Genomic DNA, 20,501 nt, shown 5'->3' with positions numbered 1-20,501 from the left:
CCAAGTTTATCATTTTAAAAAGGTTAATTGATCATTAGAAAACCCTTTTGCAATTATCTTAGCACAGCTGAACACTGTTGTGCTGATTAAAGAAGCAATACAATTGGCCTTCTTTAGACTAGTTGAGAATCTGGAGCATAAACAGAAATTACCAAGAAACTGAAGTTCTCGTACAATGCTGTGTACTACTCCTTCACAGAACAGCACAAACTGGCCCTAACCAGAATAAAAAAAGGAGTGGGAGGCCCCAGTGCACAACTGAGCAAGAGGACAAGTACATTAGAGTGTCTAGTTTGAGAAACAGACAAGTCCTCTGGCAGCTTCATTAAATAGAACCTGCAAAACACCAGTCTCAACGTCAACAGTGAAGAGGCGACTCTGGGATGCTGGCCTTTTTGGGATACTACATGATTCCATATGTGTTATTTAATAGTCTTGATGTCACTATTATTCTACAACGTAGAAAATAAAGAAAAATAAAGAAAATTTAAAAAAATAAAATAAAGAAGAATTAGTAGGTGTGGCCAAACTTTTGAATGGTACCGTATATATATATATATATATATATATATATATACTCTGAGTGCACAGAAATTTAGGAACACCTTCCCCACTGCACATGGGGACAAAGATCGTACTTTTTGGAGAAATATCCTCTGGTCTGATGAAACAAAAATATAACTTATTGGCCATAATGACCATCGTTATGTTTGGAGTAAAAAGGGGGTGGCTTGCAAGCCGAAGAACACCATCCCAACCATGAAGCACGGGGGTGGCAGCATCATGTTATGGGTGTGCTTGCTGCAGGAGGGACTGGTGCACTTCACAAAATAGATGGCTTCATGAGGTAGGAAAAGTATGTGGATATATTGAAGCAACATCTCAAGACATCAGTCAGGATGTTAAAGTTTGGTCACAAATGGGTCTTCCAAATAGACAATGACCCCAAGCATACTTCCAAAGTTGTGTCAAAATAACTTAAGGACAACAAAGTCAAGGTATTGGAGTGGCCATCACAAAGCCCTGACCTCAATCCTATAGAAAATTTGTGGGCAGAACTGAAAAACCGTGTGCGACAAGGAGGCCTACAAACCTGACTCAGTTACACCAGTTCTGTCAGGAGGAATGGGCCAAAATTCACCCAACTTATTGTGGAAAGCTTGTGGAAGGCTACCCGAAATGTTTGACCCAAGTTAAACATTTTAAAGGTAATGCTACCAAATACTAATTGAGTGTATGTAAACATCTGACCCACTGGGAATATGATGAAACAAATGAAAGCTTAAATAAATCACTCTACTATTATTCTGACATTTCACATTCTTAAAATAAAGTGGTGATCCTAACTGACCTAAGACAGGGAATTTTTACTCTTATTTTTACTCTGATTAATTGTCAGGAATTGTGAACAACTGAGTTTAAATATATTTGGCTAAGGTGTATGTAAACTTCCGACTTCAGCTGTCCTTGTGTGTGTGTGTGTGTGTGTGTGTGTGTGTGTGTGTGTGTGTGTGTGTGTGTGTGTGTGTGCGCGCGCGCACACACACACACACACACACACACACACACACACACACACACACACACACACACACACACACACACACAGTGGGGCAAAAAAGTATTTAGTCAGCCACCAATTGTGCAAGTTCTCCCACTTAAAAAGATGAGAGAGGCCTGTAATTTTCATCATAGGTACACTTCAACTATGACAGACAAAATGTGATTTTTTTTTTCTCCAGAAAATCACATTGTAGGATTTTCAATTAATTTATTTGCAAATTATGGTGGAAAATAAGTATTTGGTCACCTACAAACAAGCAAGATTTCTGGCTCTCACAGACCTGTAACTTCTTCTTTAAGAGGCTCCTCTGTCCTCCACTCGTTACTTGTTTTAATGGCACCCGTTTGAACTTGTTATCAGTATAAAAGACACCTTTCCACAACCGCAAACAGTCACACTCCAAACTCCACTATGGCCAAGACCAAAGAGCTGTCAAAGGACACCAGAAACAAAATTGTAGACCTGCACCAGGCTGGAAAGACTGAATCTGCAATAGGTAAGCAGCTTGGTTTGAAGAAATCAACTGTGGGAGCAATTATTAGGAAATGGAAGACACACAAGACCACTGATTATCTCCCTCGATCTGGGGCTCCACACAAGATCTCATCCCGTGGGTTCAAAATGATCACAAGAACGGTGAGCAAAAATCCCTGAACCACACGGGGGGACCTAGTGAATGACCTGCAGAGAGCTGGGACCAAAGTAACAAAGCCTACCATCAGTAACACACTCAAATCCACACTCACACTCAAATCCTGCAGTGCCAGACGTGTCCCCCTGCTTAAGCCAGTACATGTCCAGGCCCGTCTGAAGTTTGCTAGAGAGCATTTGGATGATCCAGAAGAAGATTGGGAGAATGTCATATGGTCAGATGAAACCAAAAATATAACTTTTTGGTTAAAACTCAACTCGTCGTGTTTGGAGGACAAGGAATGCTGAGTTGCATCCAAAGAACACCATACCTACTGTGAAGCATGGGGGTGGAAACATCATGCTTTGGGGCTGTTTTTCTGCAAAGGGACCAGGACGACTGATCCGTGTAAAGGAAAGAGTGAATGGGGCCATGTATCGTGAGATTTTGAGTGAAAACCTCCTTCCATCAGCAAGGACATTGAAGATGAAACGTGGCTGGGTCTTTCAGCATGACAATGATCCCAAACACACCGCCCGGGCAACGAAGGAGTGGCTTCGTAAGAAGCATTTCAAGGTCCTGGAGTGGCCTAGCCAGTCTCCAGATCTCAACCCCATATAAATCTTTGGAGGGAGTTGAAAGTCCGTGTTGCCCAGCAACAGCCCCAAAACATCACTGCTCTAGAGGAGATCTGCATGGAGGAATGGGCCAAAATACCAGCAACAGTGTGTGAAAACCTTGTGAAGACTTACAGAAAACATTTGACCTCTGTCATTGCCAACAAAGGGTATATAACAAAGTATTGAGATAAACTTTTGTTATTGACCAAATACTTATTTTCCACCATAATTTGCAAATAAATTCATTAAAAATCCTACAATGTGATTTTCTGGATTTTTTCCCCTCATTTTTTCTGTCATAGTTGAAGTGTACCTATGATGAAAATTACAGGCCTCTCTCATCTTTTTAAGTGGGAGAACTTGCACAATTGGTGGCTGACTAAATACTTTTTTGCCCCACTGTATATACCCATTGGTTCTTTAAGAGTAACTTATACCTCATGATCTTAGTTCAATTGTCTTACCCCATCCAAACCCTCTCTCTCTTGATAAGAGTTCAGATTATGACACTGATAAAGCTGCTATCCTTCAGGCTTACAAGCTGTTTTTTCATATCCGTCTGTTTGTCATTACTGCTGTGAGAAAATACACATGGTCTCTTTGTGTCCTAAGTTGAAACATATAAAATGAGAGAGCGAAAAAGTAATGTATTCTTCTGGGAGCACTCTAGTCCATTAAGTCTATGGTTGGGACTGGTGTATCTCCTAAACAAGATTTTGGATCAGATGTGTATGAATCCTTTGTTTCAGATAGGTTCGTGTCTCTGCAGAGTGGCGATGATGTTAAGCAGCCGGTGAAGATACTGCAAGACACTGGGGCAGACCAGGTCTTCATTTTGGTGGGTGTTTTGCTTTTGTCTGACGAGTACAAGGCGTGGAGATGGGTTGCATGGAAGTTCCTTTGTATAATGTGGAACTCGAGTCTGATCTTATTTCTGGATCCGTTGTCATTGGAGTGAGGCCTAGCCTACTGGTGAAGGGGGTCTCATTCATTTTAGAAAACTATTTGACTGGGGGGAAGGTCTTGCCAAATCCTGTCGTTAGTAAGGAACCCAGAGTAGAGCAACCTGATGGGTTATCAGAGAAGTACCCTAGAGTGTTCCCAGCATGTGGCGTTACACGTCCTATGTCTAAGAAAGGCACCAGGAGCAAGTCTATAGTTGAGGAGGATGTCAGCGATCACACCATGGTTGATTTGTCTGAGACATTTATGGGTGATTCTGATTTCGGTAAACCTCCTTAGTTGACTTCTCCTTTGAAAAACCCCCAAAAGTGAATGACTTTGTAGGACCGCTGAAGGAAGAGAGGGTTCCTACAGTTCACACTTCAATGTCAAGGAAGCAGCTGATTGCTAGACAGACATACTTCCAGAGGAAAAGTTTGATGAAGAGAGAGTGTGGGTTACTTTGACAGAGATGGTGTTCTAATGAGGAAATGGCATTCCTGCACCACATCTCAGCAAGAAGAGTGGCCCAGTGTATCTCAAATTGTTGTTCCAGTTACGGTTCGACAAGAGATACTGAGTTGGCTCACGATGGTAGCATAGCAGGCCATCTTGGCGTCAACAAGACATATGAACATCTTTCACTCGTTCTCTGCGCAATCAGGATTGAGACGCATCAGTAGCCAGTACAACTCAGATCCTCTGCAAACATGTCTGACAAGCCAGATCTCGCTGAAGTCGCAAACTTCGACAAGACCAAATTGAAGAAGACCGAGACACAAGAGAAAAATCCCTTGCCCACCAAAGAAACCATCGAACAGGAGAAGCAAGCAAGAAATTTGTGGAGTGGTTGAAAAACGAGTTAATGACTCCAACCGAAGTGTATGTAAACTTCCGACTTCAACTGTATATATGTTATATGTCTTACAGAGCCTTTCCATAAGTCCACTCAAGTTTCTTCAACTGTCTTCTGACTGTGATTAGAGCGATGTCGATGTTGTGCTGTGATGCCAGCAGATTCCAGACTGCATTTGCCCTTCGCCCATCATCTTCAACCAAGACGATGGCTTGAATAGTCTCGCTGGAAATTGAATACAATGTAAAAGTGATGACCAGCAGGGTCAAATAATATAAACAGTGGTTATAGAAGGTGCAACAGGTCAGCACCTTAGGAGAAAATGTCAGTTGGCTTTTCATTGCTGAGCATTCAGAGGTCAAGACAACAAGTGTGTGAGAGAAAATATCGAAACACACAAAGTAATGTGTTAATGAGTTCCGATAGCCAATCTATTATCCAACGACTAGTTTAACAGCCAGGCTATTGTAGGTGTGAAAATTCCCCCCAACAAACAATACCCTACCTGCGTGTGGTCAACTATTTCAGCACCGTTTCACGCTGCTCTGAGACAAGCATGGGGACTGGTCTTGATAAATCAATGACATTTTTATTTTCACTTAATCTCCGTTTGGATATTGGTTAGACTACAATTAGGGTGTGGAAATGTTAGGATTATTTTGCTCTTAGTACTGTAGCCTAATCCCGACCGGTCACGTTGTACAGCGCCATATTTTCCTAATGGAAACCATGAGGGTTTCGTTTTTCTTGGAATAGAAACACCATAATAATAATAATCAAATTAATTAAGCAACATTTCTTCAAATCAATCCCATATACTACGTTCTTACAAAAAAGGTTTTAAATTCTCTAGTACAGCCAATATTAAAGATTGTCAAATGCTTCTCAAAGATGCCCACTGGTGGTCAAACTAGCACTAACTAGCATTAATGGCAACAATGGCTGACACTTAAATAACCTGCCATAGAATTCTGCTGCAGTGTGATTTAACTTCACAGGAAGAACCAGGATTAACACCTTTAGTTGGCTCTCACTATTTGATTTCCAGAAAAACAAATCGCTTTCCTCGATCATTTTGGTTTGAGTCCTGTTTTTAAGTTTGGTGTGGGGTTTCATTTTGTTTGCCTCTTCTTGGGAAAATTTAGTGGGCTCTCATGGTGGGTTCTAGTTGTTGTTGCTAGTCAACTTTCAGTGGACACCCTCATGAGTGTCTTTCAGAACCCATCCTAACACCCCACCTGTTTCGTTTTGGTTGTGGTCAGTGACTGTTAGTTCCCGCTTCTGTTAGAGCAACATTTTTGGGTTTTCTTGCTGGGGAGTGTAAAAATGTAACAACTGCAGATTTCCCCTTTAAATGGATACTTCTGAATTTTGGCAAGGAGGCCCTTTATCTATCAGATGAACTTGTGGATACAATTTGTATGTCTCTGTGTCCAGTATCAAGGAAGTTAGAGGTAGTTTTGCGAGCCAATGCTAACTAGCGTTAGCGTAATGGCTACAAATCTATGCGTATCTGCTAGCATGCTAGTAGATACCCATAGCATAGACTTCCAGTCTGAGTTAATAACTTAAAAGTTATGTTTCGTAGGACCATATCTATAAATGGCATACACTTTTCTAAATAACAGACGTCTTACCTCAGACAAGAAAAGGAATCATTTCTGTCACTTTGGGGTTATTCATCCCAAGCTCTGACCTAGAAGACAAAATAGAAATGTGATTATATACCAAATTGCTAAATATTTTCAGATTTGGGCAATTCCTATTATTTTGTGATATTTATAGCTTTTGAGAGTAAACCAGCAAAGTATATTAAGCGATTTAAATATATACAGCCTTTTATAGTCCAATTTTGTAGTATGGTTTAGAAAAGCAATTTAGAAAGACATACACCCTCGTCATAGATATGATGGAACTAGGTACACATCTAGGATCAGAGTCCACTCCCTCAATTCTAACTTTAAACATGAGTGGTGAAAATGCAAAAGTGACCCAATATCAGCATCTATGGGGAACTTCACCCTACTCGACTAGTTCTGACAGTGGAGTCTTTCCCCATTGGTCCATGATGGTTCAATAACACCAGAAGACCCTAAATACACAACATAGCCTGTTCTCTCAATGGGAATTCACCATTGATCATCTGATCAAATACTGATCCCATTGAAATAACTCAGAGTTAGAGATAAGAGACAAGCAAAAGACATCAGGTCGTATATATGCACTGAGCAAAATATGCTATTATTTTGATATACAGTACTGTAGAAACCTGTACTAATCACTACATATAGCATACATTATGCACAGTTATGATTGCAAATTACAAATCCTTTCAAGTCATTTCACATGCCATGGTGAGAATATCAATTGGTACAATGGAAACCAATCCTAACCTTAACCATTAGTGGGGAAAATACAAAATGGACCCACCATCTGTGTCTAGTAGCAACTGAAGAGCATGCAGTAGAGATGCTGGTTCCAGATAACCAATGGGATTTCACAGGAGACATGGAGGTGGTGTTCTGTAACATTTGTCTTTGGGATTCTCTTTCAAACTAATGCTTAGGATCAATCAATATGGGGATCAAATGTCTGGTGCTCCAATTTTCCTTTGTGGCCATCCACCCTCCCCAAATAGAGGACAGCCATCGCATCTGCTAAATTACATTGTTGGTTTTAAAATATTAGAACATTCCAGAGAGACAGGAGGAATTATGGCCATAATCCACAAAAACTATAATAACATAAAAACGTATTTGTTACATATGCCAAATACAACAGGTGCAGACCTTACCGTGAAATGCTTACTTACGAGCCCTTAACCAACAATGCAGTTCAAGAAATAGAGTAAAGAAAGTATTTACTCAATAAACTAAAGTAAAAAAATATATAAAAACACAATAACTGCCTTTCTGAAGACAAACAATGTATACGAAACTGTATACGAAACGCTTCAGTCTGGTTTTAGACCCCATCATTGCACTGAGACTGCACTTGTGAAGGTGGTAAATTACCTTTAAATGGTGGTCAAACTGAGGCTCTGCATCGGTCTTCGTGCTCCTAGACCTTAGTGCTGCTTTTGATACCATCGATCACCACATTCTTTTGGAGAGATTGGAAACCCAATTTGGTCTACAAGGACAAGTTCTGGCCTGGTTTAGATCTTATCTGTCGGAAAGATATCAGATATCAGTTTGTCTCTGAAGATGGTTTGTCCTCTCACAAATCAACTGTTAAGTTCCTCAAGGCTCTGTTGTAGGACCACTATTGTTTTCACTATATATTTTTACCTCTTGGAGATGGCATTCGGAAACACAATGTTAACTTTCACTGCTATGCGGACGACACACAGCTGTACTGTTCGATTAAACATGGTGAAGCCCCAAAATTGCCCTCCCTGGAAGCCTGTGTTTCAGACATAAAGAAGAGGATGGTGGCAAATGTTCTACTTTTAAACTCGGACAAAACAGAGATGCTAGTTCTAGGTCCCAAGAAACAAAAATATCTTCTGTTGAATCTGACAATAAATTTTAATGGTTGTACAGTCGTCTCAAATAAAACTGTGAAGGACCTCGGCGTTACTCGGCAGGTAGCCTAGTGGTTAGAGCTTTGGACTAGTACCTGAAAGGTTGCAAGATCGAATCCCGGAGCTGACAAGGTAAAAATCTGTCATTCTGCCCCTGAAGGCAGTTAACCCACTGTTCCTAGGCCATCATTGAAAATAAGAATTTGTTCTTAACTGACTTGCCTATTTAAATAAAGGTTAAATAAAAATGTAATTTTTTTAAAACTCTGGACCCTGAGCTCTCTTTTGACGAACATATCAAGACTCTTTCAAGGACAGCTTTTCTCCATCTAAGTAACATTGCAAAAATCAGAAACTTTCTGTTAAAAAATTATGCAGAAAAATTTACTCATGGTTTTGTCACTTTTAGGTTATACTACTGCAATACTCTACTTTCCGGCTACCCGGATAAAGCACTAAATAAACTTCAGTTAGTGCTAAACACGGCTGCTAAACACGGCTGCTAGAATCCCAAAAATTTGATCATATTACTCCAATGCTAGCCTCTCTACACTGGCTTCCTGTTAAGGCCAGGGGTGATGTCAAGGTTTTACTGCTAACCTACAAACTGCTAACCTACATAGGCTTGCTCCTACCTATCTTTCCGATTTGATCTCTGCCGTACATACCTACACATACGGTACAGTCACAAGACACAGGCCACCTAATTGTGCCTAGAATTTCTAAGCAAACAGCCGGAGGCAGGGCTTTCTCCTATAGAGCTCAATTTTTATGGAATGTTCTGCCTATCCATGTGAGAGACGCAGACTCGGTCTCAACCTTTAAGTCTTTACTAAAGACTCATCCCTTCAGTAGATCCTATGATTGAGTGTAGTCTGGCCCAGGAGTGTGAAGGTGAACGGAAAGGCCCTGGAGCAACGGACCGCCCTTGCTGTCTCTGCCTGGCCAGTTCCCCTCTCTCCACTGGGATTCTCTGCTTCAAACCCTATTACAGGGGCTGAGTCACTGGCTTACTTACTGGTGCTCTTCCATGCCATCCCTAGGAGGGGTGCGCCACTTGAGTGGGTTGACTCACTAACGTGATCTTCCTGTCCAGGTTGGCGCCTGCCCTTTGGGTTTGTGCCGTGGGGGAATTCTTTGTGGGCTATACTCGGCCTTGTCTCAGGATATTAAGTTGGTGGTTGAAGAAATCCCTCTAGTGGTGTGGGGGCTGTGCTTTGGCAAAGTGGGTGGGTTTATATCCTGCCTGTTTGACCCTGTCCGGGGGAATCGTCGGATGGGGCCACAGTGTCTCCCGAACCCCTCCCATCTCAGCCTCCAGTATTTATGCTGCAATAGTTTGTGTCGGGGGGCTAGGTTTAGTCTGTTATGGCTGGAGTATTTCTCCTGTCATATCCAGTGTCCTGTGTGAATTTAAGTCTCTCTCTCTCTCTCTCTCTCTCTCTCTCTCTCTCGCTCTGGCCTGATGACTCTCTCTCTGGCCTGATGACTCCTTGCTGTCCCCAGTCCACCTGGTCATGCGGCTGCCCCACAGTTCTGCCTGCGGCTATGGAACCCTGACCTGATCACCGGACCTGCTACCTTGTCCCAGACCTGCTGTTTTCAACTCTCTAGAGACAGCAGGAGTGTTAGAGATACTCTGAATGATCGGCTATGAAAAGCCAACTGACATTTACTTCGGAGGCGCTGACCTGTTGCACCCTCTACAACCACTGTGATTATTATTATCTGGCCCTGCTGGTCATCTATGAACATTTCAACATCTTGGCCATGTTCTGTTATAATCTCCACCCGGCACAGCCAGAAGAGGACTGGCCACACCTCATATCCTGGTTCCGCTCTAGGTTTCTTCCTAGGTTCCGGCCTTTCTAGGGAGTTTTAACTAGCCACGTGCTTCTAAACCTACATTGCTTGCTGTTTGGGGTTTTAGGCTGGGTTTCTGTGCAGCACTTTGTGACATCAGCTGATTAAGGGCTTTATAAAAATGTCTATAACAATAACGAGGCTATATAGAGGGGGTACTGGTACCGAGTCAATGTGCGGGGGTACAGGTTAGTCAAGGTAATTTTTACCTGTAGGTAGGGGTAAAGTGACTAAAGATAATAAACGGTGAGTAGCAGCAGTGTAAAAACAAAATGGGGGGTGTCAATGTCTGGGTGGCCATTTGATTAATTGTTAACTTGTTTGGCATAGGGGGTAGTATTTTGACGTCCGGATGAAAAGCGTGCCCAAAGTAAACTGCCTGTTACTCAGGCCCGAAAGCAAAAAAAAAAAAAGATGTCTGTGAGTATAACAGAACTGATATGGCAGGCAAAAACCCGAGGACAAACCATCCCCCACCCCCCAAAAAAATCAGCCTATCACTTTTATTATAAGGCAAAGTCCTCCCAGATTTCAGTTCCTATGGCTTCCACTAGATGTCAACAGTCTTTAGAAAGAGTTTCAGGCAGGTTTTTGGAAAAATGAGCCAGAAATTGAAGTTTTTCTAGGTGGCTCCTATTTTGGCTGTAGTGCTTCCAAGCGCATAAATGAGAGCGCGTTCTTTGGTATTTTTCTCCGGTAAAGACAATAACGATTCTCTGTCTTAAATTTGATCATTTATTTACGTATTAGGGTACCTAAGGTTTGATTATAAAAGTTGTTTGACTTGTTTGGAAAAGTTTATTAGTAATGTTTGGGATTCATTTTGTATGCATTTTGATGGAGGGAAACTGGGTGGATTATTGACTGGAGCGCGCTAGCTAAACTGAGTTTTATGAATATAAAGAAGGACATTATCGAACAAAAGGACCATTTGTGATGTGACTGGGACCTTTTGGAGTGCCAATAGAAGAAGATCAAAAGGTAAAGCATTTATTATATCGCTATTTCTGACTTTCGTGTCGCACCTGCCTGGTTGAAATATGTTTTTCATGTGTTTGTATATGCGGGGCGCTGTCCTCAGATAATCTTTCGCCATGTGCTTTCGCCCTAAAGCCTTTTTGAAATCTGACACAGCGGCTGGATTAACAAGAAGTTAAGCTTTATTTTGATGTATTACACTTGTGATTTTATGAAAGTTAAATATTTATAATATTGTAGTTTGAATTTGGCACTCTGCAATTTCACTGGATGTTGTCAACGGGATTCGAGCTTAAGGGATCCCTAAGAGGTTTAAGCAGTCTTATGGCTTTGGGAGTAGAAGCAGTTAAGGAGCCTTTTGGACCTAGACATGGCTCTCCGGTACCACTTCCTGTGCGGTTGCAGAGATTCGAGTCTTTGACTTGAGTAACTGGAGTCTTTGACAATGTTTTGGGCCTTCCACTGACACCATCTAGTATATAGGTCCTGGATGGCAGGAAGCTTGGCCCCAGTGATGTACTGGGCGCACGTACTACCCTCTGTTGTGCATTACAGGTTAGATGCTGAGCAGATGCCATACCAGGCGGTGATGCAACCGGTCAGGATGCTCTTGATGATATAGCTGTAAATATTTGGCATTGGTCTCTAGATCATCAAAAAAATGCTACAATCTCCTGAGGGGGTAAAGGTGTTGTCATGCCCTCTTCACAACTGCCTTGTTGTGTTTGGACCATGATCATTTGTTGGTGATGTGGACACCAAGGAACTTGAAACTCTCGACCCGCTCTACTACTTGATCAGCAATCCTTTTCCTGAAGTCTACGAGCAGCTCCTTTGTCTTGCTTACATTGAGGGAGAGGTTGTTTTCCTGGCACCACACAGGCAGGTCTCTGACCTCCTTATAGGCTGTCTCATCGTTGTCAGTGATCAGGTCTACCACTGTTGTCTTCAGCAAACGTAATGATGGTGTTGGAGTTGTGCTTGGCCACACAGTCGTCGGTAAACAGGGAGTACAGGAGGGGACTAAGCATGCACCCCTGAGGGGCCCCATGTTGAGGATCAGTATGGCAGATGTGTTGTTGCCTACCCTTACCACCTGGGGGTGGCCCATCAGGAAGTCCAGGTTCCAGTTGCAGAGGGAGGTGTTTAGTCCCATAGTCCATAACTGAGTGATGAGCTTTGTGGGAACTATGGTGTTGAACACTGAGCTGTATAGTCAATGAATAGCATTCTCACATAGGTGTTCCTTTTGTCCAGGTGGGAAAGGGCAGTGTTGTGATTGAGATTGCGTCATCTGTTGGGGCAGTAAACGAATTGGAGTGCGTCTAGGGTTTCCGGGCTGATGATGTTGATGTGAGCCATGACCAGCCTTTCAAAGCACTTCATGGTTACTTGTGTTAGTGCTAAGGGGTGGGAGTCATTTAGGCAGGTTACCTTTGCTCTCTTGGGCACAGAGACTAGGTGGTCTGCTTGAAACATGAAGGTATTACAGACTCGGTCAGGGAGAGTTTGAAAATGTCAGTGGAGTCACTGCGCAAGCGCATGCTCTGAGTACACCTCCTGGTAATCTGTCTGGCCCCGCAGCCTTCTGAATGTTGACCTGTTTAAAGGTCTTGCTCACATCGGCTACAGAGAGTGATCACACAGTCGTCCGGAACAGCTAGTGCTCACATGCATGCTTCAGTGTTGCATGCCTCGAAGCGAGCATGAAAGGCATTTAGCTCGTCTGGTAGGCTCGTGTCACTGGGCAGCTCATGACTGGGTTTCCCTTTGTAGTCCATAATAGTTTGCAAGCCCAGATGGTTCATCTGAGGGCATAGCGGGATTTCTTATAAGTGTCCGGATTAGTGTCCCGCTCCTTGAAAGCGGCAGCTCTAGCCTTTAGCTCAGTGCGGATGTTGTCTGAAATCCATGACTTCTGATGAAGCCAGTGACTGATGTGGTATACTCTTCAATGAATCCTGGAACATATTCCAGTCTGTGCTAGCAAAACAGTCCTGTAGCATAGCATCTGCGTCATCTGACCACTTCCATATTGAGCGAGACACTGTTACTTCGTGCTTTAGTTTTTGCTTGCAAGCAGGAATCAGGAGGATAGAATTATGGTCAGATTTGACAAATGGAGGGTGAGGGAGAGCTTTGTATGCGTCTCTTTGTGTGGAGTAAAGCTGGTCTAGTTTTTTTCACCCTCTGGTTGCACATGTGATATGCTGGTATAAATGAGGTAAAATGGATTTAAATAGTGGAGTGATCATCAAATATAATATTATTCCTTATAAACCAGTGCATTATTCACAGCAATCTCAAACCGATGAAAATGCGACAATCTTGAGCTATGTTGAAAACCAAATCCTGAAAAGAGATATATTGTTGACAAATACTAGCAATCACTTCTGAATAGCTCCTGTGGACAATTCTCACATATGATGTCTCATGATGGCAGACCAAGATATAATGCATCCTTTAACCAAACGTGATAAGAGAAAAAGGCAATACTGTTGCCAAACAGCTTGCAATGGAGACTCTGTTGCCTGGGGCATAGTTACTGTATCAATAGGAGAGGGAGTGTGGAGGAATGGGCTCTGAAGTGTGTGGGCACAGGCAGGCTTGTACGAGGTTACGTTTCCCCATGTGTGCTGCTCAATGCATGTGTAGGTGACTGATGTTCATCCCAAATGGCGATAAATGGCACCCTACTTCCTACATAGTGCACTACGTTTGACCTGAGCCCTAAGGAACCTGGTCAAAAGAAGTGCACTATATAGGGACTAGGGTGCCATTTGGGACACAGTTAGAGACACGTGCCATGCTTGCATTGTTTTGGCATTGATTTGGATCGCAATGTGTTCTGCAGAGGCTTTACCTGCTCAAATTGGGGAGGCCTTTACACAGCAAACACCTACAGTACCCAGCTCACAGAGAGGGTGAGTCAGCCTTTTAAAAACCTTGAATTCACTACAAGTTTGCATTTCTTGCTGTGCAGGAAAATTCTCAGCAACAAAAGAGTGATCAAATTAAGATCCTACGTTTCATAAGGGGGCATGAGAAAGCAGCTATGCAAAATAGTGCATCTACTTAACCAATATATATATATAGTTTAAAAAAATGTGTATAAATGAACGTGGGAAAAATATCCACATGTAATAAAGTTGTATTTGAAAAAAAAAATTGTTTCGTCTCGTATGCAGCTCCGCTCATTAGTTATAACCCTCCAGCGAGAACAGAGCTGAGACCTTCGTAGCAGCAATTAGCTTATGAAGGAATTAGCAGTTAGCTAAATGCAAAGGAGCAATATGGCAAGCATTGGCGAGCCAGAACTAGAAGACCATTCAGGTACCATTCAGGTCTGCCGTCTGGGAACATTTCGGTTTCCCTGTAAACTATAACAGGCATTGCCAACGAGTGGTGGATAAAACTTCTACAACATGTAGGCTCTGTTCATTGCCGATAGCCTATTCGAGTGGCAATGTGAGCAACATGACTACTTATTTGCGCCAACATCACCCCAAAGTGCCAATCGGTGGGACTAGGCGAAAAACAATTACGGCAACCACTTCTCCCCACACACAGCCTTCAGGCAACAATATGAAGCCGACTCCGGTAGGGCTAAAGAAATCAACACAGCGATAGCTAAATTCATAGCGACAGATATAAGACCCTTCTCTGTGGTAGAGAATGCGGGTTTCAGAAACATGTTTAAAAAGTGGTCGTGCCACGCTTCACTATTCCTTCCCGTAAACATTTTGCCCAGACATACAAAAAAAAAAAAAAAAGAACAACTTGAGAGCGAGTTGTCAGAAACGCGGTCTGTTGCTCTAACAACAGTTGGACATCTAGAGCTATAGAACGTTAGCTTATTGTAAATACAGTTGCATTAGCTGGATTGGGGCAACATATAGGATGCTTTGCTCACGTTATTAATCTAGCATCTCAAAAATGCAATGTCAGTGAATCCAATCTCTCACCTCCTAGCAAAGATCAGGAAGGTGGTATACTTCTTTCATAAAAGAACAACTGCTGCACATGTTTACAAGACAAAACAGCAGATGCTGGAGCTGCCAAACCACAAACTAATCCAAGATGTCCCTACTAGATTCAAATTCAAGCCATGGCATGGAATTCAAGAAATGACATGGTCGAGAGATACCTTGAGCAGAAAGTTGTGGTGTATTCTACACTGACGGATCAAGCTGTGAGGAAGAATGTCAAAGATATTGTGACTTTGTCTGAAAATGACATAAGACTAGCAGAGGAAGTTATCAAAGTGTGCAAACCTCTCAAAACAGTCACAACACTGATATGCACAGATTATTCCATCAGCATCCATGGTCCTGCCTATGAAAACAATGATCCTGAAATCAATGGTGGCATCTGATGAAGATGAACCCACAGTAAGGAATGTCAAGACTGCTATCAGAGTTAACCTGGAGCCTAGATATGCTGACCCTGGTGTCTAAGACTTCTTACACAAGAGCACTGCTTTGGACCCCCGGTTCAAGACCCTTCTGCACCTGGATGCTGCTGCTCGTCTGAGAGTCTACAATGAACTCACAGCAGAGATTGTGACAAATATACAACAGGTACAGTAATGAATTTACTTTGTTAATGTGACATTTATTATTTTATTAATAAGTGATAACAATTCCTTATAAAGTAATAATTCTAATTGTCAAAATAGTGTCCGATATATAGTGGGGCAAAAAAGTATTTAGTCAGCCACCAATTGTGCAAGTTCTCCCACTTAAAAAGATGAGAGGCCTGTAATTTTCATCATAGGTACACTTCAACTATGACAGGCAAAATGAGAAAAAAAAATCCAGAAAATCACATGGTAGGATTTTTTATGAATTTATTTGCAAATTATAGTGGAAAATAAGTATGATCTAAAGAAAAACTTGAAAATCTGATATATATATTTTTTTTCAAGTAACCAGTCTCAATTGGTCCTATTTTGTTTAAGACACTGCTATGTGACTTAATTTTGATATATGCTGCTGGACTATGCACTCTTGTTGAAGTTCTGTTTTAAATGACTATTTTATTTCATGTTATAAGGCAGGCACTGCTGTTTTTTGTTGTCCCTTTGTTTCCATATCCTCCTGGGAATTCAAGATACCCATATTGACTATTATAATAAATGGAAAATCTAAATGCAAATTACATATTTCTCAGGCATTTATTTTGTCGATGTATCGAAACCGTACCGAACCGTGACAACACTGTACCGTATCGTAGCAAACAGTTTTGTGAACCGTTTCACCCCTATTCAATTCCCTTCAACTAACAAAAGCTAATCCAAGAGGTATAAACTACTTCCTCAAAGCAGCATTTGATTCATTTCACATCCTCTCTGCTAAAGCTCTTTGATGTTGGCAACATGGTGATGGCAGAGAGCTGTGAGAAAGGGACAGGCAAGACCGGGCGGGAGAAAGGACCACCTCTCTCTGTGGGACTCAGGATGGATGAATACAGCGGAGCTGGCCCACTTGAGTCGTATGTCTTTCCCCCTTTTTGAGGCAAATGTCAGGGCCTGACAAGGCCTGGCAAGGGCCTGGTAGTTTGTGACGCCCTCCAACCCAGGTCTCTCTTTTCAACACAAGCCTCCAAACACAGTGCTCAGGGATTAAATCGGGCCTGCACTGAGCTGCCCATTGTGTTTTCTCCAGAGCTGCACATTACATAGATTTATTGACAGCCAGGTGGGGGGTATGAGCCTGGTGTTTTCCCTCCAAGTCAATTGTCAATAGCTTGTGTTCAGTTTTTTTCTGCTGACTGCTCTATTCAGCACAAACACTAAACAGGGCCAGTTTCAAGTGCAAAGGGCCAATGGGTTGACTTTTATGGGGGCATCTCTTTTCTGTGATTGTTTTAGGGGGTGGTGCCTGTCAGTTAGGGTAATTACTATCACTCAATGCACGCAACTATCCGACAAAGGGGTGAGAACTGAGAAAAGTGGGGGGATACTTCAAGTGAAGACCACAGGAATGTTTGCCCAATAAAGAATGAGAGATTCCATTACATATAAACAATAAAGAGGGAATGGGAAACCAACAAATCACACATCATCATCCAAACCTGACATGGTTTTCTAAGTCCTGATTTCAGATACATCTCCAACTTGAGGCTGAATGACGAGCATGCCTGCCAGTAGAATAACCGGCCTCGTTTCTTTGTCACATGAAGCATGTTTGATGTTGACTAGATGTGAGGCAGTTAATTTGGGTCGTAAGGACAATAATGGTGGCTTTCTCCAGTCTAGTCATAAAAGCTTGGTGCACTTGACTGAGTAGCAGCAGCAGCAGCAGAGAAAAGAACACTGCTGCAATATCTGCACTGGAAGAGGGAAATCTAATCAAAAACGGAAAAGGAAAGATTATGACCTCGCCAGTGTAATCCACCGAGTTGATATAGGCCTAAAGCTTGCTAAGAAAAAAATTGCATGCTGTTGTAGGGGCTAATAGTCTCTGACTATGAGAAAAGTCTCATCACTCACAACACATCAGAGGCAAGTCTCTGTTTGTGGTGTAGGCTTGTTCTGTATTCTTTCATATCTAGGTCAATTGCATCAGTAAGATATTTTCTAGTGTTTTTTTACTTAATCTCATACAATGCGTCAGCATTTATAATCCAAGTGAATTACCTACATTTATGTCCCACTCGATTGTTATAATTGTGTTATAATTGAAATTTGCAAAAGGCAAGTGAATCAGTTGTATGGGCTGAAAAGTCCCACTCCCCTCAGTCTGGCCCCATGTCAGGGTATGTCCACGGCCCTAGACTTTTGGGCTTTTTTGGGGCCTCGGAGATGGAAACATAAACTACTGATGACACACACGGGTGCAAAGTCTGACAGTGGAAAAACAGAGCTCCCACAGCCCATCTACACTTACACTGGCAACTGATCTGGTCTGACGCATTACTGCAAGGGTAACGGGGTTATCAAAATCATGTCATAAACAACCCAACAAGATACAGTATCCAGACCTTTCTGTTGCAAGCATATTTGAGGTAATATTATCATTCAGACAAACCATGATTGAACTGGTAGATGCAACACATTTTATGCTCTATCCAGTCAGGGGTACAAATGAGAGAATTGGTATCCATGATTCTGGCTTGTCTCGGAAAGTATCTGTACCAAGGAAATCCTGAGTTGTGACACCCACTGGTATTGACAAGGTACAGAGTGCTCTGTATCTGTGTTTATTGGTGTCGTTGTGAACAACCTCAGAGTCTTCCTTGAGAGAAACACACTTATCTCAGCAAAGCAAGATCAGCCTACACCCAGTTGGCATGTTCTCGTCGCCGTGGCAACGCTCTCCGGATTGGCTCCGTCAGCCAGCAAAAGTGTTCACATCACCTTGGCCTGGCCTCCTTTCATTCTGATGGCACACATGTGCTCCATATGCAAACCAGCTGCACTCATAGATAAGGCATTAGTCTGGCTTCCATGAAACCACAACGACGTAGAGCTCTTGAGTAACAGCAGAACGATAGACAAACTCAATAAGAACAGAGAACAGACAACATACTTAAATGTGACAATCGCACGCATGTACACACACCTACAGACTTCAGAAAGAATTCATACCCACTTGACTTATTCCGCATTTTATTGTGTTACAGTCTGAATTCAAAATGGAGGAAATAATTTTGTATATTTTGCGTTGTGCTTTAGGTTTAAATTCAGGCTGTAACTCAATAAAATGCGGATAAAGTCAAGGGGTGTGAATACTTTCTGAAAGCACTGTATGTAGAGTACACATGCACAGACACCCTAATGAAAAAAACACGTGACATTTGCTGATTCACATGTGAAAATTGCATTTAAATGGCTATTTTCACATGTTGAGCTTAAACTTCACATGTGAAACCATATTTTCACGTGAGGAGAATAACATGTTTTCACCTCACATGTGATTTGTTTTTCACGTAAAAGTCACATTTGCGGTTTACCATGTTAGAAAACGCCACTTGTAAAATGTACACTTTCACATGCAAGTTCACTTCACATATGAAAATCCCCTTTGCAGTTTTAAATATAAGAAAACTCCACATTTTAAAATCTCACCTTCACATTTGGGATAAAATTTTCATGTGAAAAACATTCACATTTGAAAATCAAATTAACAGTTTCACATGTGGAAATCTAACTTTCACATGTTGAATTAAATGCAAATTCATATATAGGGGTTAAATAGTGTTATTCTACTCACATGTAAAAGGTGGTGTTGACATGTTGCAGTAGCAAAGTTTCCACATGTGGAATTTCAAATTATGTAATGCAATTATGTGAAAAATGAACTTAGCCTACCTGAGTGCAATAAATCAACCCATACACTCCATTAATAGTGTAGTCCTCCATGATATATTGCATTGATATAGTATAGTACAGTACAGTCTTGGCCAAAAGTTTTGAGAATGACACAAATATTAATTTTCACAAAGTTTGCAGCTTCAGTTTCTTTAGATATTTTTGTCAGATGTTACTATAGAATACTGAAGTATAATTACAAGCATTTCATAAGTGTCAAAGGCTTTTATTGACAATTACATGAAGTTGATGCAAAGAGTCAATATTTGCGAGTCCACCATTCCAGTGGATCAGACATTTACATACACTAAGTTCACTGTGCCTTTAAACAGCTTGGAAAAGGCCAGAAAATTATGTAATGGCTTTAGAAGCTTCTGATAGGCTAATTGACGTAATTTGAGTCAACTGAAGGTGTACCTCTGGCTGTATTTCAAGGCCTATCTTCAAACTCAGTGCCTCTTTGCTTGACATCATGGGAAAATCTAAAGAAATCAGCCAAGACCTCAGAATTTTTTTTTTTTACCTCCACAAGTCTGGATCATCCTTGGGAGCAATTTCCAAACGACTGAAGGTACCATGTTCATCTGTACAAACAATAGTACGCAAGTATAAACACCATGGGACCACGCAGCAGTCATACCGCTCAGGAAGGAGACGTGTTCTGTCTCCTAGAGATGAATGTACTTTGCTGCGAAAACTGCAAATCAATCCCAGAACAACAGCAAAGGACCTTGTGAAGATGCCGGAGGAAACAGGAACAAAAGTATCTATATCCACAGTAAAAAGAGTCCTATATCGACATAACCTGAAAGGCCGCTCAGCAAGGAAGAAGCCACTGCTCCAAAACCGTATAAAAAAAAAGCCAGACTACGGTTTTCAACTGCACTTGGGGACAAAGATCATACTTTTTGGAGAAATGTCCTCTGGCCTGATGAAACAAAAATAGAATTGTTTGGCCATAATGACCATCGTTATGTTTGGAGGAAAAAGGGGGAGGCTTGCAAGCTGAAGAATACCATCCCAACTGTGAAGCAGGGGGGTGGCAGCATCATGTTGTGGGTATGCTTTGCTGCAGGAGGGACTGGTGCACTTCACAAAATAGATGGCTACATGAGGGAGGAAAATTGTGGATATATTGAAGCAACATCTCAAGACATCAGTCAGAAAGTTAAAGCTTGGTCGCAAATGGGTCTTCCAAATGGACAAT

The 20,501-nt window shown here is 41.8% G+C and overlaps 1 protein-coding gene across 5 annotated transcripts in view; it reads right to left on the bottom strand.

Moving 5' to 3' along the window:
- LOC139411251 (dematin-like) overlaps window positions 1-20,501 on the bottom strand; it is a 74,049-nt gene that overhangs the window by 34,890 nt on the left and 18,658 nt on the right. For 3 of the 5 annotated variants that reach the window (XM_071157292.1, XM_071157293.1, XM_071157296.1), the window contains exon 2: window positions 6,251-6,309. The exons of 1 other annotated variant lie outside the window; for it this stretch is intronic. The gene's annotated coding sequence lies outside the window, so the exon portion shown is untranslated. Of the gene's footprint in view, window positions 1-6,250; window positions 6,310-7,043; window positions 7,268-7,627; window positions 7,782-20,501 lie in introns of all 5 variants that reach the window. One more of the 5 variants, XM_071157294.1, reaches the window with a different exon arrangement.

The sequence above is a fragment of the Oncorhynchus clarkii genome, chromosome 6 (genome assembly GCF_045791955.1).
Source record: "Oncorhynchus clarkii lewisi isolate Uvic-CL-2024 chromosome 6, UVic_Ocla_1.0, whole genome shotgun sequence".
NCBI classification, from domain to species: domain Eukaryota; kingdom Metazoa; phylum Chordata; class Actinopteri; order Salmoniformes; family Salmonidae; genus Oncorhynchus; species Oncorhynchus clarkii.
This window is presented reverse-complemented; position numbering and strand designations above follow the sequence as displayed.